The sequence below is a fragment of the Trematomus bernacchii genome, unplaced genomic scaffold, assembly GCF_902827165.1.
Source record: "Trematomus bernacchii unplaced genomic scaffold, fTreBer1.1, whole genome shotgun sequence".
Lineage (NCBI taxonomy): Eukaryota > Metazoa > Chordata > Actinopteri > Perciformes > Nototheniidae > Trematomus > Trematomus bernacchii.
Window position 1 is genome coordinate 4,070,294 of NW_022987942.1, and position 23,835 is coordinate 4,094,128.

Here is a 23,835-nt window from a genome sequence, read left to right on the forward strand (position 1 = left end):
TCCAGAGGCATCCCAGCGTTTGAGGACTTTTTCAGGATCCAGTGCTCTGTTCCTATGCATCATTGCAAGTCCTGATAGCCTGTCATTACCAATGCTGGATCGCAGCCAGGTCTTCAGCCGCCTCAAGGCAGAGAATGACCTCTCACATGAACAGGTGGTCACTGGAAGTGTGAGGTAGATGGAGAGGATACAGTGGATGTTGGGGTAGTATTGAACATTTATCATATTCAATGTGTCTTTTGCCGTCGATACCAGGAGTGTTGGAGGTTGGTTCTTTACCTTCCATCTGTGAATCTCCTGGTCAATGGAGTCTGGCTGAGGTAGGTCTTCTCTGTACCATGACACCATCATTTCTTGCTTGTCTTTTGTGAGTCTGGACAAAGCTGAAGGAATTAGGTATGTAGCAAGCATGGCTGGCTCAGAGTTTTCCACAAACCTGGTGTTCAGTTGGCTTGTCACATGGTCAATAAAAGGGTAGAACAGATTGAGTCTGTAGTGTTCTTCGATTGACTGTGAGGGTATGTTCGCTCTGTTTTGCTGCCTATTGGTAACTCACTTTTTTGATGGAACCACATCTGTGGTGCTGGCCAGTTCTATTGACTGTGCATAAATATCACAGAATCCTTCCTCATTCCTTAGAGTAGAAATGACCTGAGCCACCTCTCTGGCCTCTTTGTATGCGGTCATAAGGTCAATATTAGGTGACTGTAACTCTTTAGTCAACGGCTGGATGTAGCCTAGAATTTTGTTAGTTGTGACAGCCGTGACAATTGTGTCAAAGGACTCCATACTATGTCGTAGGTTGTTAGCCTTGTTTGAGTTTGATGATGTTCTTGATTCCAAATCTGTGAGTGCAGAGTGGGCTGATTTGAAGTGATCCAGGAAAGCACCCACCGTCTTCCCTCTGGAGCCCCAGCGTGTGTCCGACATGAGTGGTATACCTCCTGTTTTCCTTTTGACACTTTCCTTTTGTGTTTCCTTGCTTCCTTTTGGTTCTTCTTGTAACATGTGTTTTCTGACAGCAGATGCTGAGAAAAACACTGCTATATTCTCAATGGTAGCCATGGTGTTCCTAATAAGGGGGATGTCAGAACATCCATGGACTACCACAAGATTGAGTGCATGGCTTCGACAATGTGTGAAAAGGGCCCGGGGTTGAAGCTCTTTCATGCGTTGCTGTACTCCACTCACATGCCCACTCATTGCGCTGGCGCCATCATAACCCTGTCCTCTGAGATAGTCAATCTCGAGACCCCACTTCTCCAACTGAGAGAGAATTGCTTCTGTAATTGAAGCAGCATCTTGTTTGGCAAGAGGACAGAAACCAAAGAACTCCTCACATATTTCGGCTCCATTAACATGGTTAATGTAGCGAATGCAGATAGACAGCTGTTCTATCCCGCTCACATCCATTGATTCATCTGCAAGGACTGTGAAAAACCTGGCTTTTTGAATTTCTTTTACTATGTCCTCCCGAATCTCAGATTCACAACATGCAATTAATTCATTCTGAATCCCTGGACAAATGTATTTGGCATTTTTTGCTCCTGTCTCAAGGTGATGTTTCAGTGTGGGATCAAATGCAGACTTCCAGGTGAGGAAATGATTAAAGTTGCCATCTTCACTTTCTCCTGTCCAGTTACCACGCAGTGCTATGTTCCTCTTTGACCGATTAATGACAACATCAAGAATGGAAAGTAGAGCTTTGCGATTCATTTCAACCTTCTCTGCATATGCATCACTCAGAACAGAATTAATACTTTTCTGTTGCCCTTGGGCTACTGACAGAAAATTCTCAGCCAGCTCCGAGGCATAGGTGTGCTGGACTACAACTGTGGTTAGAAATGATGCCCCGCTTCTCTCCAATGGCATTTTTCCAGTCTCGAAATCCGTCATTTATGAAGATTGTGTTTGTTTGTTTTTTACTAAATGACATACAAATGGAACAATAGGTGGAATCTTCTGAAACAGAATATCTTAGCCAAGGATATTTCTCCTCCCACTTCATGTTATAGCGTAATTGCTTTTCACCGAACTTTGTTTTGGGGTAATTATGTTCATGTTTGAACCACTTATTTTTGAGAAGGCAGTACTTTTCTTCATCAGTTAGTGCTTTATTTGTATACTTGGCTGGATCAAATTCATGTAGAATTGTCTCTCTTTGACCGTTATCAGCTCTCTCACCCCTCATCTCTCTCTCTTCTATTCCTGCCACCTCTCTTCCGGCCTGGTCTACTCTAGTATTGGTATTTGGCCTCTCTTGTCCCCTTGTGTCTCCTGTGCTATTTCCCTCAGTCTCCATTTCCATGTCTCTCTCCTTTCCATAACCTGTACCCTCTCTTCCATCTCTTCCATTACTCTCTCTGTCCTCTACTCTGTCTCTTTGTTCAATCTCTCCCTCGTTGTTACATTTGTGCTCCTCCTCACTTGTCGCTCCTGCCAGTGAATTAAAAGCAATTCAGCATTTTTGTTAATTTCACTTATTTGTTTGCATTATTTTTTTTTATTTAAATCTGTTTTGTTTGATTCTCAAAAGAGAACAAAGATGTAAGCAAATTGTGTTTTATACAATTGTATGTTATTATGACATCATAACTGCAATAGATGTATGTTGTTTTAAAATTATGCCTATTGTCTATATTGTAAATGAAGACTATTGTCATAGATAAATAGATAGATAGATAGATAGATAGATAGATAGATGGGGTTATTAAACCTACATTCTTTTGTGTGACTGTACCTGCAGTTCCTCCCTGACTTCCATCACTCTCTCTCTCTCTGCCTGTCCTGTCTCTTCCTTGCCAAAGCTGAGCTTCGATTGGCGTAGTCTTTTCATTATATCTGAGTCAGTGTAAAAAGAAAACAATACAATATTATATCTTCAATGTTTTACTCAAATTGAAATGAAAGAAAACCATTAAAACGTTTGTTAAAAGGTAATCCTTCTGACATTGGATGAATGTAATTAACTTTAGCTCTCTAGCTAGTTTATTCACGCAATTTAAACCAAAGTATAGCCTATAGCTGCAATATAAGTTAGTGTGCATGTTGTCGGACGTCCACTGACTAACGTAGAGCGTTCACACAGGATCTGCTGATAATATGATGTCCTGATGAACAGAAACACAAGCAGCCCACTGGACTCAGATCTCTAGATACCTCATCACTCCTCCGCTGCTCCGATACAAGTCCGGGCTGCGGTGGTTTGTTGATACCACGTTGATACATGTCATCTTCTTCTGTTTGCTTTAATCGAGGCTACGTAGTTATGCAGCGCCCCCATCGGCAGTTAATGGAAGTACTACAAAGAACCCCGTTTAGTGCAGTTATTTCACACGTTTTGTTATATACACAGCTCGGAAATTATTACCGAGGTCCGGACCTCAGTGACCTCAATGGTGGATACGGCCCTGATTGGAATACTATATTTGGCTTGGTACTAGCTCTCCCTTTAACATTTTCCATACAAATAAAGATGTGTCTGCTCTTATAGAGTGGTTACTAAAACTATCCCTTTATCCCACAGTACCCTCAGTGTGTTTTAGGATTATTTCCTCATTTTACTTTAATAGTTTCCTCTTTATTACTATTTTAATTTACCAATTTATTAATTTATGGCTAATAAATCTTTTTGTCTTTACGTATTTATCAAGTCAATTCAAGTTTGTTTGTGAATAAGTGTGTTTATGTGTAAACTCACTCATTCCCGTTTTCCTTTTCTCCTCCTCTCGTTGTCTCAAGCCACAACCCCCCTCACATTCTGCTAGACCATGCCAACTCCTCTGGTTCTGTCTTCTCCTCAGGGTCTGTCTTCTCCTCAGTCCATCAGCTCTTGAATCCTTCCGCTGGTACTCTTTTCAGTGGCCCAACTGCTTTACATTTCATCTCCTCTTTTACAGTCTCTTCGCTGTTGTATGGAGGGCGTATTCTGCTCTCATGTCCCACACTCTGCTCTTGTGCCAAATCTCGTGGCTCAGCTTGGAACTTCATGTCCTGTCTGAGGGACTGATGAGAGTATGCCTCTTTATGTCAGCATGCTGTTTGGTTCTGGATGCCTCAGGTGGAGATGGTTCTGGATGCAGTCTTGTTGTTGTTGTTGGTTCAGTTCTGGTTCGATGGAGAAGGAGGAGGAGTCTCCTGTAGTGAGGTCTTTTGTCTGCTTGGAAGATGGGGTCGTAGCATTCTGACAGGCAGAGAGAGAGAGTCCAGGTCTCGGGACGCATTACCTAGAAATTCTAGCACACTGAGGTAGAATGAATCCAACCTTTTCCACTCTGTTTTTCTAATCATACTATCTGTTTTAGTTGTTAAATGTCATCTAAACACAATTAATGTCTACTAATAATTTTACCATATCCCTAAACATTGTTTTCACCCACTGTAACATGTTTACTCCAAATAACTCTTTCAGGAAACCATTTTCTTCTATAAATTGAAATACATGTTTCAAGCATCACATATTTCACACACTATAAAAGGACGTCCCCATATATTCTCCAATATCTTAAATCTCACTGTTATTTAGAGCATTAGTAACTTTTGTGACTGGATATATCTGTGCAATGTCGCCACAATCTGCTGGGGAATTTTGTTCATAGAGTTTGTACCTACACAGCTGTCCTCGTGGGTTAGTACCCCGTTTCTACTGTAATAACTTTTCAATAATTGTGCTCAGGTCACCAGTCGGTTGTCCATAGTCTTAACGGGGGTGTTTCTGGTACAGACTAAAACATGGATCCGGTGTATTTTGAGATTCCCCTAATTTGTAAATCCCCATCACTTAAATATCTCGATCACTTAAACCCATCTCATCATTTGATACAAGAACTGCAAATAGGGGGGGTGAATCATCTTGATCATAACCTCCTCACCTTTGGGAATGAGTATTTCTAACTCCTCCTCTTGTTGCTCAGCTGATCTTTTGGCTCTGGGGATAAGTGAAAGTCTCTGAAACACAGCTGGTGTTTTGTTAGTGATGTGGGCATTTTCTATGAGTGAACTCATGGATCCATGTCTTTCATGATATTGTACTCCCCATCCAACCAGAATGGCGCCAAATGTAATGAACACAATCAACAATGCTATTCTGACTCTTATCCCTAGGTGACCACACAATTGCTTTGGCTTTGTTCTTGACATAATCTCTATTTTGTCCATGGTTGTGTCAGTTACAGAATTTAAATGATGAGTACAAAAATAACGTATACAAATGGTGACAAACGTTGGACTCTTTTTCAGGTGTAAAACAAAAAATAGATTTTCACTTTAGTGTATAATCTATAAAAATCTTTTGAGCTGTTTCTATCTCAATGTTTCTTGATCTTATTTATATTTATTGTTTTGTTCCAGCTCTGCCAAATCAGTCCTAACTTCCAATAATTTTCTGGAAGTTGCCAGTGAAGGGTGACAATGTGTGAGGTGGTGCCAATTTGCTCCTTTTTTCTTTACCTTTAAACCGGAGCGCGTGTGAAGTTTGTTACAACTTCTCACGGTTCCGACCACCGGGGATCAGCCCACTTTCTTTTGTGAACCTTCACCCTCACCCAATCACCTGGCCGAACAGGAGTCTCTTCTGGTGTCTTGTCTGGTATCTCTGTCATTTTTTCGAGTCTGTGTAGACAAAACTTGGATAATATTACTCAGAGCTCTGACACATTCATCCACTTCTATTTGTCTAATATCCAAAACTGGACCACTCCCTCCTTGGAGGAGGCCCGAGCTTTGGCATATCTTTCGTTGTTATGAGACCTATTGTTGACAACATTTTATTATTTATTAACTACAACGTCACCGTAATCAATTATCTGATTAATCATGACATTCCCTCCTTTGAGCATTAAATGCTCAATTAATATTACAATGATTACCGTATTATGAATAGGACATGGAAAACCCATAATCTTACATGGCGTAAATATAAATTGGTCGTGGACCCACAGGGCGTACCACAATGTTGTGTGATGTATCGTTTTCCGAGGGTATAAATGCATATGTACTAAAAATCTTCCATTAGCACAAAAATAGTTTACATGTTGCTCAGCTCACAATTAGTCTTATTTTATGTAGTAGGCAGTTCATGCCTTAAAACAGAGGCTTCAGACTGATTATAAAATGTGTTTATGAGAAAATGTAATCTGACTCCATATATCATAAAATTGTTTTACTGCAAAAAACTATACTTCAACTAATAATAAATGAAGTTCCCCTTTAAACACAGCCCCGGTCTTCTGACGGGGTCTATCTATATACTGGCTGGAAAATGTTGTGCCAGTTTCTGTCCCTCTGTCACTGTTCTCCCGCTAACAGTCACTCTCTAGTTCTGCTGGATTCTTGTTGAGTTCTTCACTGGTTTGAGACAAGCGACCCTATCGGAACACCTCCCTTTGTAGCCAGACTTCACCACAGCAGAGTCGAGTTTCTGTTTTCAGGTCTCAACAGCTCCAGGTCAGGTGTGCCCCTTGAACTGCAGTCGATGTAAACAGGAGGACTTGGTACGGACCCTCCGTCTTGGGCGAGTAATAGGTTTTCGTCTCCATATTTTTTGTGAAAACCCATCGTCTTGACCTCACTAGCTGTGTTGACACAATCGTTTTCTGTGTGGGGGAACAACATCACTCGTAATCTCTATCCTTCTCATAATTACAAAAATAGTCTGCTAAATGTTCTACTATGTTTTAATCTTCTTCTACTAATCTGTGGATGCTTTATTTTTAAATGCAATATGCTACTCACGATTTTTAAATAACATTCAACCTCTCCCTCCTGTGGTGACAGATATGGCTGTATATAGTTGGATTTCAAAATATGGATGATACCAGGCTGTCAGTGGCATTTGATTCATGTTTGGAAATCCTGTTCCTCTTTGACATCCCTGAGACCCCCTTTTTTATTTATTTTTTTTATTTTTTTTTATTTAGCCTTTATTTATACAGGTTTAAAATCTCATTGAGACACAAGGTCTCATTTCCAAGAGAGACCTGTCAGTGGTAACACTACCACACAAAGTTACAGACAGACAGGACACCAAACACAGAGGCAACAACAAAATACAACATCGTAAAAAAAGCAGTCACCGAAATCCACACAGCAGTCAGTTAAAGCAGGTGCAAACACCCACAGATGATTTCTCCAGCTTTTTTAAAATTAGTTTAAAATCCGTGATGGGTATCAAACTGGTCAGCTTAAGTTCCTGCTGAAGTGTGTTCCAGGTCGAGGGGCCAGAGTATGATATGGCTTTTTTTCCAAGCACCGTGCGAACTGAGGGGACGGACAGAGTGATGTAATGTTGAGATCGTAGGCTATAGCTGTACTGTTTGTGTGATATGTAAGTGGATATGTAGAGGGGCAGCAGTCCAAGCATAGCGGTATAGATGAATTTGTACCAGTGCAGTGATCTGCGCATTGATAATGATGTCCAGTTGACTAAAGAGTACAGCGTGCAATGGTGTGTGAGGGGTTTACAGTTTGTTATGAACCTCAGAGCCCCATGGTAGACAGCGTCCAGCAGATGAAGTGAGTGAGCTGAGGCGTTCATGTACACAACATCCCCGTAGTCCAAGAGCGGCAAAAATGTGGCAGCTACAAGCCGTTTCCTCGCACTTGTGGAGAAGCAGGCCTTATTTCTAAAAAAGAATCCCAGTTTTAATTTCAATTTCCTTAAGAGATTGTCAATATGCTGTTTGAAGCAGAGATTTTCATCTATAGTGATGCCTAAGTATCTGTAGGTGTTAACAGCTTCAATGGGGTTATGCTGTGCAGACATGATGCAGGGAAGAACAGTTGGTAACCTTTTCTTATTGGAAAACAACATGACTTTTGTCTTATCTGAGTTTAACACCAACCTAAGGTGGAACAGATGTGACTGAAAAGTGTCAAAAGCAGACTGCAGACGTTCAAATGCAAGGGCAACAGTGCTAGCACAACAGTACACAACAGTATCATCTGCATATAGATGTACAGAGGCATCAATACTTTGACCCACATCATTTATATAAATAGTAAAAAGGGTCGGTCCCAAGACCGAACCTTGAGGAACACCTCTGGGCACATTAAGAAAGCTTGAGGAGAGACCGCTGAATTTTACACATTGCTTGCGATTCGAAAGGTAGTTTTCAAACCAACCAACAGCTTGGTCAGACAGGCCTATATGAGATAACTTCTGGCATAGAATGCCATGGTCCACAGTATCAAAAGCCTTGGATAAGTCTATAAAAAGGGCAGCACAGTAGCTCTTTGCGTCCAAGCTTTCGACAATGTCATTCACTACTTTCAAAGCAGCTGTTACTGTACTGTGCTGCTTCCTAAAGCCTGACTGGTGAGGAGATAGAATGTTGTTCAAGCTTAAATATTCTTTGATTTGATCATTCACCAGCCTTTCAAGTACTTTAGCTAAAATAGAGAGCTTGGAAATTGGTCTGTAATTATTCATCACCATGGGATCACCACCTTTCAATAAGGGGAGAACATTTGCAGTTTTCCAAACATCTGGAATGACATTGTTTGTTATAGAAAGATACCCCCTGCCTCTGTTGTAGTCATGGAAACCTCCCCTGGGGTAACTGTGTGGAGGGCCGTTGTTTGGTGCTTGTTGCTGATATTGTGGCGGGTGCTGCGGACATTCTGTCCACATGTGAAGCATCCTTCACCTTGGAAACCTTGTCCTGTTGATCGATTACTCCCTTGGAAAAGTCCTCTTCCTCTGCCACTTTGTCTTCCTCGGAAACCCCCTCCACGTCTTTGTTGATTCTGCACCTGAATCTCTGGCACTACCTGAGTTTGAACTGTTGGAGGTGTCTGCCCTGCCTTCTCTGGATCTTCCTAAGCTTGAATTGTTGGAGGTGTCTGCCCTGCCTGCTCTGGTTCTATGGCCATCTGCGTCGTAGCTGCCATCTGCTTTGTTGACGTCTTGTTGTTATTAGCTTCGGTATCTTTCTCAGCTACCTTTATCTTCAAGAGTCGTAGGTTTAGTGCTTCCACTGCGTTCCCTTCTTTTATAATTAATCTGTATGTTTCTTCTTCACTTCGCCTTTCAACTCCTCGTTCTTCTGCCATGTTCCCCTATTCTTCTGTCTATCACTTGGATTTGTTGTAGCATCTGATCTGATGTTTACCCAAGGATATGGTCTCCGACTTGGCTGAGAAGATCCTGCATATTGGGGCTGAACATCCGACTGTGAAGAATGTGGTACTACATATTGGAACAAATGATGTTGTGAAACAACAGTCAGAAGCGCTGAAAGAAGACTTTAAATGTCTGTTGGAAACTGTCAGCTCTCTAAATGCGGAGGTGTTCATCAGTGGCCCTCTACCGCCAGTCAGAAGAGGAGTGGAGAGATTCAGCAGACTGTTTGCATTGAACATGTGGCTTTCAGCTGCCTGCACTGACCATTCTGTCCATTTTATTGACAATTTTAACTTTTTCTGGGATCGCAGACATCTTTTTAAGGCAGATGGAGTTTGCCTGAACAAGTCAGGAGTGAAATTGTTTATCTCCAACATATTCAACTGCCTGCGTCAGCAATCTGTTCCCTCTGCCAAGGACAAGCGGCAAGAGGAATCAAAACAGGAGAAAGACACAACACATTGCGCAGAAAACCCTGAAGAGGTATCACTGCACCCGCCTGAGGAATGTTCTGATTATGGGAGACCTATGACACAAATGGAGGAGTCTCCACTGCCCGTCACCCCCCCTGTCAACACCTTGGAGGATACTCTTCATTCATCTCCCAGCTCTCTCTACTCTCCGCTCACCCTTTCACCCTCGCCCTCCCCCCTGGAGTTCGATGACCGCATGAAGGCGAGATGCAGGGTTGGCAGCATGTCCTTTACCCCCGCCCCTCAACGACGCCCACCAAAATCACCGAAGCAGAGACGCGCACCATCTCCCCCGTCTTCATCACTGTGCCTATGTCAACCACCTCCCATCCCTTCAAGAAAGCATCTGCAGTCTCCGAAGCCTGATAAGGATGTGTGTGTACAAAACGCAACAAACTTTTACTGATATGTGCTGGGTCCAGGCTCAAGGGCATATGGCACTCTCAACTCTTTCCAGCACATGCCGGGGCCCTGCCTGCCAGTAGCTTTGCCGATATCTGTGTTGATAGGTAATAGATTAAGAGCGGTAAATCAGCTTAGAAACAGGAAGTGCTCAAACGTTTGTGTGAGGTTATCAAATTTAGCAGTGATTCCATGTCAGCCACAGCTTGTCACAAAATGTTTTACTGATAGTGTATTTAACAAACTTAAACTAGCTTTATTAAATGTCAGGTCTTTGGCAGGAAAAACATTTTTAATCAATGATTTTATCACTGAGCACAATCTCGATTTTATGTTTTTAACGGAAACTTGGATTGAACAAAATAACAGTGCAGCTGTTCTTATCGAATCAACCCCTCCCAACTTTAGTTTTATGAGTCAGGAAAGAATGCATAAGAAAGGGGGTGGAGTTGCTATTTTGTTCAATGATTCCATTCAATGCAGGAAGACATCTTATGGGGACTTTGCTTCTTTTGAATATGTGGCCCTTCAGCTGAAATGCTCCTCTCGAGCTCTGTTCCTAAATATCTATAGACCACCCAAATACTGTGCAAGCTTTTTTGATGATTTTACTGAACTGCTGTCTATAGTGTGTATTGACTTTGACCGTTTAGTCATTGTTGGTGATTTTAACATCCATGTTGACAACCCCCAGGACAGAGGGGCTAAAGAACTGTTTTGTGTTCTTGATAACTATGGACTGACTCAGCATGTGGCGGAGCCCACGCACAATAAGGGGCACACTCTGGACTTAATTATCTCAAAGGGTCTGAATATCTCAAAGGTTGTGGTGACTGATGTTGCACTCTCTGATCATTCCTGTGTTTTCTTTGAGAGCTCTATTTCTGTTCACAAAAATGTTCAGAAAGAGGTAACCACAAAGCGATATTTAACTGAAAATACTAGGGAAATATTTACTCATAATTTCTCATCCACACTTGCCCCTGCTAACATCTCAGTAAATGAGCTAGTAGATCATTTTAATTCAAAAATTAAAAATTTTATAGATACCATTGCTCCAACTAAGGTAAAGGAAGTGATTAGCAAGAAAATATCTCCATGGAGAAAGGCCATGACCGTGAGAACAGAAAAAAGAGAGTGTCGAAAAGCTGAACGTAGGTGGCGAAAAACAAATCTCCAGGTTCACTTTGAAATCTATAAAGAGAGACTTGGCCTTTATAATTTGGAATTGAAAAACGCACGACAGTCTTTCTTCTCTGACATCATTACCAAAAACAAAAACAACGCACGTGCCTTGTTTGCTACCGTCGACAGACTAACTAACCCCCCAGTGTCAGTAGCCTCTGAATTTCTATCCACCAGGGCGTGCAATGATTTTGCCTTCTTCTTCACTGACAAAATTCAGAAAATTAGACAAGCAGTCAGTGCCTCTACATCAGGTACAGCAAATGTTTTGTCCCTATGTCCACCTAATATCAATTCAAACACCATGACACAATTCCATCAGATTAATGGTAAAAACTTAGAGGACATTATTCAACTTCTGAAATCCTCCTCCTGCTGCCTTGATATTATTCCAACAGGATTTTTCAAAGATGTTTTTCCTTGCATGGCCTCAGATCTACTTCATATAGTAAACACATCTCTTCACTCAGGTATTTTTCCAGAGGCCCTGAAAACTGCAGTCATTAAACCGCTCTTAAAAAAGAATAATCTAGATGCCTCAGTAATGAACAATTACAGGCCAATATCAAACCTGCCATTTCTAGGTAAAATCATTGAAAAAGTAGTATTTCAACAGTTGAGTAACTTCTTGCATTTAAATAACTGTTTGGATGTGTTCCAGTCAGGATTTCGTCCAAACCACAGCACTGAGACTGCTCTTGTAAAGGTCTTCAATGACATCCACTTAAACACAGACAGTGGCAGAACTTCAGTGTTAGTATTATTAGATCTCAGTGCTGCATTTGACACTGTTGACCACAACATATTACTAGACCGACTAGAAAACTGGGTGGGACTTTCGGCAACAGTTCTAAATTGGTTTGAGTCCTACTTAAAGGACAGAAAAAACTTTATTTCTATAGGTAAATACACATCTGAGTTGACAAATATGACATGTGGGGTACCTCAAGGCTCCATCTTGGGGCCTCTTCTCTTTAACATCTACATGCTACCACTGGCTCAGATAATGAAAAACAACAAAATAAGTTACCATAGCTATGCGGATGACACACAAATTTACGTAACAATTTCACCAGGAGATTATGCTCCAATTCAAACACTGAGTAAGTGCATTGAACAAATCAATGACTGGATGTGTCAGAACTTTCTCCAATTAAACAAAGATAAAACTGAGGTAATGGTTTTTGGAGCCAAGGCAGAACGTATAAAAGTTAGCGCTGAGCTTCAGTCTGCAATGTTCAAAACAACAGATAAAGCCAGAAATCTAGGTGTAGTCATGGACTCTGACCTGAGTTTCAACAGTCACATTAAAACAGTTACTAAATCAGCCTACTATCACCTAAAGAACATATCTAGGATTAAAGGACTAATGTCACAGCAGGATTTGGAAAAACTTGTCCATGCTTTTATCTTCAGTAGACTCGACTACTGCAATGGTGTCTTTACAGGCCTCACTAAAAAATCTATTAGAAAGCTGCAGCTAATTCAGAACGCCGCTGCTCGAGTCCTCACTAACACTAAGAAAGTGGATCACATCACTCCTGTTCTGAAGTCCTTACACTGGCTTCCTGTGTGTCAAAGAATAGATTTCAAAATATTGTTGCTGGTTTATAAAGCTTTGAATGGTTTAGGCCCAAAATACATGTCTGACCTACTGCTAAATTATGAACCATCCAGAACCCTCAGGTCTTCAGGGACTGGTCAACTTTCTGTCCCCAGAGTCAGAACTAAACATGGTAAAGCAGCATTCAGTTATTATGCTCCGAATATCTGGAACAAACTCCCAGAAACCTGCAGGTCCGCTGCAACTCTTACTACTTTTAAATCCAGGCTGAAGACTTTTCTTTTTGCCGCTGCTTTTAATTGAACTATTCACATCTTAAACTGCACTGTAACTTTTAACTTTTATCCATGTATTTTTTCTTTTAATGTTTATTTTATTATCTTTCCTTTTTAATGACTGATTTTAAATGCCATTTTTAAAATGTCTTCCATTTTTGTAAAGCACTTTGAATTACCTTGTGTTGAAAGGTGCTATATAAATAAACTTGCCTTGCCTTGCCTTGCCTTGCCTTACCCTTTCCTTGATATCTGCAGTTGAGCCTGGCACTGCGAGTTCTCTTAACTTTTGGTGACATGTTTCTTAAATACTTGGATAAAATTACTAAGCTATCAAAAAAGAATTACTAATCCACTGAATAGTACCTTTGTATTCTTTATAAAAGTATCCTAGGTCGTCTGAACTTAACTTGAAATCTGGTAATTGTTTAAAGCTCCCATGTCATGCTTTTCCGGTTATTACCCGTCCCCTTGTGTGTTATGAAGGTTTTTATGCATGTAAACGGTGTGCAGAGTCAAAACCCTCAAAGTACACCCTGTAGCGAGTAAAACTAACACAGAAAATACCTCCCCAAAACGCCTCGTTGGAGATACGTCACTGTCCATTTGAGTCTTCCATTTAGTTCCGGGTACGGCATGATGTCATGCGGTACCCGGAACAAAATGGACCAATCCGAAAGAGCTATGGTCACACCCAGCGGCGCTGGCCGCACCCTCTGCCAGCCTAACATTTACTGTTGGAAGCTCTGGTTCAGTTCACAATCGATCCAGTCATGCCAATGCCAAGGACCTGTTTCCTGAAATGTGAGGAGAAATCTGAGCTGTTTGTCCTACCGACGGAAGAACCACGACGAAGTCAGTGGTTGAAATGTCTTTTTAACACTGTTCCTTCAGAGGTTCGAAGAACGTTACTATGTGCGCGGCATTTCACAGACGAAAGCTTCCAAAACATTGCCCAGTTTGAGGCCGGATATGCACAGCATTTGAAACTGAAGGACGATGCTATTCCTAGTTTGTTTGGACCGTTAGGAGCAGGGGAAGATTCGGGTACACAACCTGTAAGTTTGCATTGTTATTTGTGTATTTATCAAACAAGACTGTTTAAATGTATAAACTGTGTCGGACTGCTAAGCCATTGACACAGTGCTAACTGTGCTAACTAAGTTGCTAGCGTTTCCATATATCAACTCTAATATCAGCAGATGGCCTTGCATACAGTACATGTATCTCATAGCAGGAGAATGTCAGCATTCACACACGAAATACTCATAGACAGTATACTCCGGGCGATTTGCCGTACGGTCAGTCGCGAAACGTAATTACATTATAGCTGGCGTAGCGTGTATGCTAACCAACGGAGCTAGACATGGGTTTGCTCTGGATTTTTGTTTTGTTATGCCAGCTACAATGAATGTAGCAGACTACCCGTATAAGATTGCAATTGTAAACACGTTCTTGCTAGCCTAATATGAATCACTAGCTTTTGTTCATAGTGGTTTTATTACACTAAACAAGCCCAGCTTACTGGGCTAACGACGTTGCTAGCGTTTAAATATATCAACTACAATGTCAGCAGATGGCCTTACATGTTTGTCATGGCAGGAGAATGTCTGCAGTCACACACGGAATACTCATACAGTATACTCCGGGTGATTTACCGTACATTGTGACAGTACATGTACATACTGCAGGGTTGCCAACTCTCACGCATCTGGCGTGTGACACACGCTTTCACTCTCAATCTCACGCTCTCACGCTGCCCAAACTATTCTCACGCCAAAAACAAGAATACCGAAGACTAGAAACGGGTTTGAAAACTTTTGTCACGTAGTGATCGTCTTCTCAATAGAACATCTTTGATAATGTCTTCTGGCCAATCAGAATCACGATAACGGCGTGGTGTTGTTGCAGGAAGTCCCGACGGAGAATACTTTTGCTGTAGTACATCTCTATACATCGATACAACATTACGTGTTGATAGAAATCAACACGTAATGAAATAAGACCCCACGGTTTGATGATTGATAGGTGTGTGGGCTGTCTTTCATTTTGACACACAGAACAATGGGGGCTATCCACCCTTATCCACAATGTAAAGTAATTCACACAGCCTCTTCCCTCTTCTCTCTGTGAGGAGCAGCAGGTTCAGCTTTCAGAACAAAGTAACAAAAAACTAAAATGGCATTCATTTTTTTAAATATGTCGTGTAGTAATAGATTTATTTATTTTTCTTCTCAAGAGAGTACCAGAATGTGTATTTTATGTTAGTATTTTTTAAAAATCTCCTGGGGGAGAATCCCCCAGACCCCCCTGCAGGGCTTGGGTTTTCAGCATGTCAACTCTTTCACTTGTGGGGAAATTGCAGAATTGGCTCCAGGTCGCCCTTTTTATTTACTACAAGACAAATGTGCCTTTTTATTTCATACAGTTCAATTTGGATTGAGAGAGACAGGGAAATCATCTAAACCTCACACGTGGCCTTTCACTGTCGGGGGGAGTGTGTATGTAATTACATTGCAAATACTGACTTGAGCCCCACCACTGTATGGGTTAGCCCTACCATAGATTACGCAACAAAAATACTCTGGAGCCGCAACTGCCGACCCGTATTGCGCATGCGCAGATCTAAGATCCAGTAGAAATGATAAAAAAGTAAAAGTCTGCTGCTTATTGTTCTACTAGGCCAAAATAGAGTCAAAGAGTATATGAGAGTGAGAGTGTGTTAATTAATATATTTGGCAGTTTGGAGTAAGTCTGTAGATTTGTTTGTGTGTGTGTGTTTCATGTATAGGCCTCTCACGATAATTAATTTTGTTGGATACATTTTCCCGGAAATTATTGCGATAAACGATAATATTGTCGGCACCATTGTATGACCATTTTAGACCACTGACATAATGATAATAATTCAAGTACATCCTTTCAAACTGCTAGTCACATCCTCATGTAAATGGCAATTTATCGAGGTCAGAAAAGTTATCGAGTTCATTTTTATTTATCGTACGATAAGTCAATGAATTGCTTATCGCGACAGGCACACAATAAAACAGTGGAAACAAACATGTTTGACTTTCATTAGTGAATGAAACTGTGTGCCCTTTATAGTCTGTGTCCATTATTGTGTATTTGTATATATTGTATATATATCCTATATATATATATATATATATATATATATATATGCTAAGGTCCCGCTGCTGACACGATAGCAGTCATTTCGTGCGCATATGTGTAATTAAACCGAATTAAACCCATGATATACATATATATATCTCACTCCAGGTAGGTACCCAAAGTTGGCAACCCTGCATACTGCATGTATAGCTAACGAGGCTAGCTATACATGCTAGCGCAAAAACAATGTATTCATGCCAGTTACAATGAATGACCGAACGTAGCAGACTACCCGTATAAGATTGCAATTATAAACACGTTATTGCTAGCCTAATATGAACCACTAGCTTTTGTTCATAGTAGTTTTATTACACTACATTATAGTTGCCGTTCCTCCGAGCTAGCGTTCATATCGTGTTAGCTACCAAAGTAAACAAAGCTAGGTTAGAATATTAGCTGGCAAGCTTACTGTGTTCATTAGATAGACTCCTACCACAACTACTACTAACGAATCTAAAACAACTAAGTTTCTCTAATATTTTGTGATTTGCATTTGATTTCGTCCAGCCAGATCCTGCCGGACAATACATGACGGGACTACCACACTGATGCATCGTCCTAAAAAGCCCCGGCTGCTATAGGCAAGATGCCGATAACGGGGAGGAATTGATGATATACCGTGTATATATGTATATTTATGTTCATTTTGTACATTTCTAAAAATAAAGTTTAATGGAAATACTTATAGGCCTATCCTTTCTTCCCTGAATTATTTGCTCCTATAACATATCATTCATATATAGCAAACCATGATTTGATTTCTCATCAAACAGTAGTAGTTTATTACAGGTAAAAATAACTTACTCTTTGTTATGACCGGCTCGTAGGCCACAACGGAAAGACAAGGAGACATACACGAGTTTACAAAACCACGGCACATTTATTGTGGTAAATGCAGAGATAGGTGGTCGAGGGGAGAGGATCGCCGAGTTCGTCCTTCTGCAGCCTCTTCAGCTCCACCCCACCGTAAGACCTGCAACACACCTGCACAAAGGCCCTGGGGCCGTCACACTCTTCTATAACAACAGTTGTAGGTACAGTTTGGTTAGTTAGCGTATAAAATATACGGCTGTACCGACGCCATTATAAGACTGATGTTCCGCTGAGAGCGAGCCGAAAAAAGCACTGTTAGACATGGGCGGAGCCTCTCTGGTGGTTGACTAATCAGAACAGAGTGGCCGAGCTGACCAATCGGAGCACACTAGGCTCACAGGGAGGGGGGGGCAAGAGCTCCAACGAGTCGTTTAGTGGAGAGAGTGAATACTGCTGAATACACATACTTTACAGAGATGCTGTATGCGAAACCAATGTGAGTTTGGAAAATTGCACAGTATACATCTATTTTAGTTTACCTCAACAATGTAATTATGATCAGTGGAAATGGCCATGACATGGGCCCTTTAAGTTTTTCATTTTCTTTTTCATTTTCATTTTTTAAAAACAGAAATTGGTAAACTACATTAAAAGTTTGAAATTATGCACATTTTTAAAATCAGAAATTTAAAAAATAAATAAAATAAAAAATAGAAAATGAACAGTGTACGGTGAAAATCCAGATCTGCTGTGTACAGTGTATACTCAAGTGTATGAAATTATGCAAATGTCATAAACTGTGTTAACTTCAATAAAATGGTGTTTGAATATTCTACAGTTTAGGTTGAATTTATTTGTGTGGTTTGTTATTTTAAAATCAGGAACCACCTGTAATTCTATCTGTGTGTGATGAAGTATGTGTTCATCTATAACACTTGAAATTAAACTTCAGCATATAATTGTAATTCTGCCTAAAAAATGTTTATGTGTGTTGTATTTATAAGTTTTTACTCCTGTCTTGTGCAACAATTCTGTACAACCAGCAGAGTGCGCTGTTGTAATTTTCAGCTTCTTCCACCAGAGGTAGCTGTTGTAAAACTGACTTCTATGTAACAAGAAGAAGCTTATCTTTCTTAAAAATACCTTTCAAATGGGAAGGAAATTCACAATATGCTTAAACAGTAAAGCATAAATAAGCCAAAACACATTTGCAAGCACAAATATTTCAAAAATCAGATTGGAGAGCTTAAGGTCCAATGTCTGACAACACACTGCAGAATACAACAATCCTTGTTAAGAAACACAAAACTCCAACAACTATATTTATAGATAATCTGATTCAGCAAAAATGAACTCTTTTCTAATTCCAACTGTGACAAAAGAAGAATGATTTGTCCTTCACAAGATGGCGGTCGGAAAGAATGGCTTTTCCCTTAACCTGTTAAGCACTGAGCCTGTTTTTCAGGTCTCACGCTCGAAAATGACATTCCCAGAACAAATGACCATATCTTCCCTTCTAAAAGGGTTAAATTAATAATCTTTATTCTCAAAGTAATGATAAACCTGTGAGTTGGATGTAGAAAAGTCAGAATCAATATAGAGTGTTTTTATTTTAAAGAAAATTCAGATTTTACATAGTAAAAAACTGTAAATTATAGTGTCCGTCCAAAAATTATTTTTTACTTATAGTGAAAACTACCCTTGGATGATGGGTTAGTAGACTAAAAGATTTAGGAATCCAAAGTACAACATATAATAAGTACCCTGTATCAAGATTGATGCAAAACAAGTGACATTTGACCTTTTTAGAGAGATTTAGCCAAAAAAAAACACTTCTGGGGTCATTTGGGTGGATTTGACCTATCTCTGGCTCCCCTTGGTCAATTTTGATGAATGAAATCTCTTTATAACCGCTAGAGCCAATGGAATCGAGGGAAAGTTCTATACACACCAACACGTTAACAAATAAGGAGTGAGAGTGACGCGTGACCAAAACCGGAAGCTGCATACTCTGGTGGCTACCATTAGCAGCTAACTTTTTCGCTCCGATCTTTACATAAAAATGGAAATATGGGTTATAAATAATTTTTTCAAAGGCACAGATACATTATTAACCTATGGATCAACAGTTGTAGCCTTTTTTTTTCTTTCGTTTTAATGCCATTGAACACGTCTTTTGATCAGATTGACAGCTACGGTGAGACGATCTCCCGTAAAAGCTCCGTAAAGGTACGTGTTGTGATGTCTGTGTTTGCTTCCACTGTCGCAAGTTCGGATCGCTCAGTGATGATACTATACTTAAATAATTTGTGGAGTCTCAGCTTTAATCGGATATATTGTCTGTGCAACTACGATAAGTAATAAGGGTATCTTTCTCTTGAGTTGTGTGCTAAAGTGCGTTAGCATTTTTTCGCTTAGTGCTAATTCAGAGGCTTGGTATTACCCTTGTGTTTTGTTTTGGTAAAAATAAAAATTAATAGTTTCATAAATGTTAAGAAGCCCTGAGACATCGTCTCGAAATAAAAACGGTGGGAGGGGTCCGTCGTCCTTAAGAGGTGAAGTAAAAAGATATGATTCTACACTGTATTGAAGTAAACATGTATTATTTTGAATTGTATTTTAGTGAACATGTATCGTTTGAACTGTTTTAAGTAATCACCACTGTTTTAGGTAATCACAACGGTTTTGGGTAATCACATATATAGAAATGATATTCTCTCTTTTAACTCACTGACCCAGGGATCCTGTCTCACACACACACATCTCCTCTCCTCTACACCAGATGTTGTTTTTAAGGTCGTTAAAGACATCATTAAATATGTGGACAAAGGTTTAAATGTCGGAGAGGGAATAGTTTATGTGAGAAACACCCATGGGAAGGTAAGGGAGTGAAGATCGGGACGGAGATAAGGGTTGACTTTTGACCTTGTGAAACTTTGGAATTTCACGTTCTGGTCAGAACTATTGAACCCGACCAGAAGTGAATCCAGCCAGTAAAAACACTTGGGGGAGGTGAGCAGCTCAGACAGCTCCTCCTCACGGACTCTCTCATTCGCTTTGGAATGAAAGGGGAAGGGAAAAGTCAACACATCTCCGCCCCAAAATATAGATATGAATACTGTTGGTTTTGTATGTAAAAATGCTTCTGGTTTGTTGAAAGCTGGTGCTAGAAGACGGTAAACCGCATCACAAACCTGGAGTCCATACTTCTCTTTTCTGAAAGCTGGTCCGTCTACCTGTAAAACCGCATCACAAGCCTGAAGCCCGGAGTACTCTGTATAACTTGTATATGTGTTTGGTTTCCTACTAGAAGTAAACTCAGATAATTGTTATAACTTTTGATTCCGGTGTTTTCAATTCCTTTCTTTATTTTAATAGAGATTTCAGCCTCATCCAACGAACGGCGCGTAGCAGAGGGGGTGGCTATCAGCCACCACAATAGGTGTTCTGCTCCAACAGAGGTTAATGGGGTCAAACGAAATGGATGACATAGAACAAAGGAGGCCCTTGAATTAGCATTTCACAAAATGGCGACTGCCATGTGTTTGTATGACATGAGGTCAAAACAAGATGGCTGCTGATTATTTCAACCACTGACCCCCAGAACAAAGAGCTTTGTGAGAACACAGTGGGTGTTTCTCAATCGCGAGTACGCTTGCTTGGTAGCACATGTCTGCCGAGCATCTTGCTTCAGAAGCGAGGCAAGAATACTTCCTGGCATTCGGAAAACAAAGAGTGGAACAGGCTAGCAAGTGTGCAGGTGTGCGTCATATGAGAGGCCCCGCCTTACATTTTCCGCCACAGATTTTGGAAATTGGTCCGTGCGCAAAGCATTGTGGGGATTTTAAGACAGCGGAGTCTACTCATGTGCAGCCTCGATATTTCTCCAAACGGAGTACGCCGGGCTCGGTAGATTTCCAAGTATGCTGGAGATTGGAACAGTACTTCGGCGGCACTCAATGACGTAGTATGCTTGAAATAGTGGCTCTGCAGCAGCTTTACTCGAGATTGAGAAACACCCAAAGAGTGGAACAGGCTAGCAAGTGTGCAGGTGTGCGTCATATGATAGGCCCCGCCTTACATTTTGGAAATTGGTCCGTGCGCAAAGCATTGTGGGGATTTTAAGACAGCGGAGTCTACTCATGTGCAGCCTCGATATTTCTCCAAACGGAATACGCCGGGCTCGGTAGATTTCCAAGTATGCTGGAGATTGGAACAGTACTTCGGCGGCACTCGATGACGTAGTATGCTTGAAATAGTGGCTCTGCAGCAGCTTTACTCGAGATTGAGAAACGCCCACAGATGACCCACATCTCCCAGATGAGATGAAATCATGAGGTTCTGATCTTAACAAAGAAACCAGATATCAGGCTAAACTTTAGCGTAGTATAACAGCAAAACACACTACAAAAAAAATACAGAACAATTTAAAACAAGTTAACAATACAAATAGTTAGAGACCATCAAAACTATTAGTCTATGGTCGTCCGAGCAACTCTCACGCTATAATGCGACCAAATGGGAAGCCAATCAAACACTCTTAGAAGAATATCGTCTATCTAACGCACAAATGCCGCATTTCTTTCCGTAATGCACACGCAATGATTACAAAATATACTTCGGACTTCCACAGACTCTTATCACCAATTAAACAAGAGACCATCTCACTTATTTGGGAGTAAACCAACGGATGCCATCCGAATCACAACCTTTCCAGAATTAAGTAAGAAACCATCTTTCTTATTCAGGAACCTAGAACATTAGACCCCATCCGACTGTTCAAACAACACACAAAAAATACAAGAACAAGTAAGAAACCATCTTTCTTATTCAGGAACCTAATTACAAACTATAAGTACCGGCTAAAAACACATTAATATATATCCGGCTTAGGAAACACCAGAGGTGGGAGTAAGTCCTACATGTGCAAGTCATGAGCAAGTCTCAAGTCTTGACCTACAAGTATCAAGCAAGTCCCAAGTCACTGTGGTGAGAGTCAAGCAAGTCAAGTCAAGTCATTGCTCAGGTCAAGCAAGTCAAGTCAAGTCATACGAAATTCTGATGAATAAGCCCAGTTTCCGCATTTAAATCAGTTAAAAGACAGTGGTTATGAAAATGGATTTAACCCACACTATGATCTTCATTACATACACAGTTAATCATTTGAAATCTAATTTAGACCGATGACAATCATATTAGATTAATATTAACCCTAGAACTGCAGACAATATAGCTAGGACTCAATCAAAAAGTCTGTTCAAAAAGGCAGTAATCCAGGTAAGAAAATCATATATGGCATTTGCCATTACACATATTTAATTTAAATTTCTGTTAACACTAGAACCGCCAACAGCGTCAGCACCTACATAGATATCATTTTCAAATCATTTAATTTGTTCCTCTTCATCATTTCCTTATAAACTAAGTAGGACGATTTAAAACTCAGTTAATTGGGTTAATTTAGAAATTGCTTCAGTTTATCATCATAACAGATCAAAAAGTTCAGATTCATTTTACAATAAATCAAGGAATGATGCACTTCTACAAACAAAAACAACATAATTAAAACATTTAAACAAACTACTAAAAGTAGATGAACTACATTATTCAACAGTTTACAGTAACTTCTGATAATAACACAGGGGAAATAAACGAGGCATCTCTTTTCCTCTCTCTCTCTCTCTCTCTCCCTCTCCTGACAGCCCGTCAGTATCAGGGTTAGTCCAAATGAATCCCTTGGCGGTTCTAGTGTTCATTTACCGTTTTGTCTTCTCTTTGCAATGCTTAATCGATTTGAAACCAAGTCTAACGTAGCTTAAACTTAACGTTAGCTTTCTAGCTAACACAACACATCCACGCACCTTTCTCTGTGGGTTTTTTTGTAGTGACGAATGAAGTTGGATGTATTGGTGGTCGTGTCACTGATCTTTATGCTGCAGACCCTGCATACCGCTGTTCTCTTCTTATTAGCGTCATCGACAACATAATCCTTGAATCCAAACTTCACTATATTTGGAGTAACGCTAGCCGCTGCCATGTTAACTGACGCTCCTACCGTCTAGTGGGTTGGGTTGCCAGGTTTGCTCGCACGGCGCTATAATCACCCAATCACGTTTTTCGAAAAAACTAAACGTAATATCTCACTACAAAAACAAACACAAATATTTAATTTTAAACAGACAAGTCCTTTCAAGTCATCTGTCTCAAGCTTAAGTCAAGTCTCAAGTCATGAATACCAAGTCAAAGTCAAGTCAAGTCTTTTATCAATGTTAGTCAAGCAAGTCTCAAGTCAAAAAATATGCGACTCGAGTATGACTCGAGTCAAGTCATGTGACTCGAGTCCCCACCTCTGGGAAACACACACATTAATATAGCAAAGAAAGAACAAAGAAAAGAAGGAAAAACTCACCTCTGCTTGCCTCAAAACAATGCCACGAGTTATATATATTCTATGTTGTAAATTTAGGTTTTTTAACATTAAATGCACATTTCTTCTTAGGATCCACTGCCCGCCATCAAACACACAAATCTAATGGTTCCTACATAAGCTATTGAAGATTTTGATTTAACTGGCTCTCCTCACCACTTGTCTTTGGGCCCTTTGGTCGGCAGTTTCTCCGTTGAATGGCTGCCGTGTTTCTCTCCCGGGTACGAAATCCACGTCGGGGACTCACCATTTGTTAGAAGCTGTGTAGATTCTCTCGCGTCCCAGGAGAGAAGCTTTCAATAAAGAGACTAATGGAGTCTCTGAAAAGGTTCAAATGGGTTACTTTAATTAAATCGCGCAGTAATGAAGCAAACAGAAGGAGTGAGGAGAGAGCAGCTGCT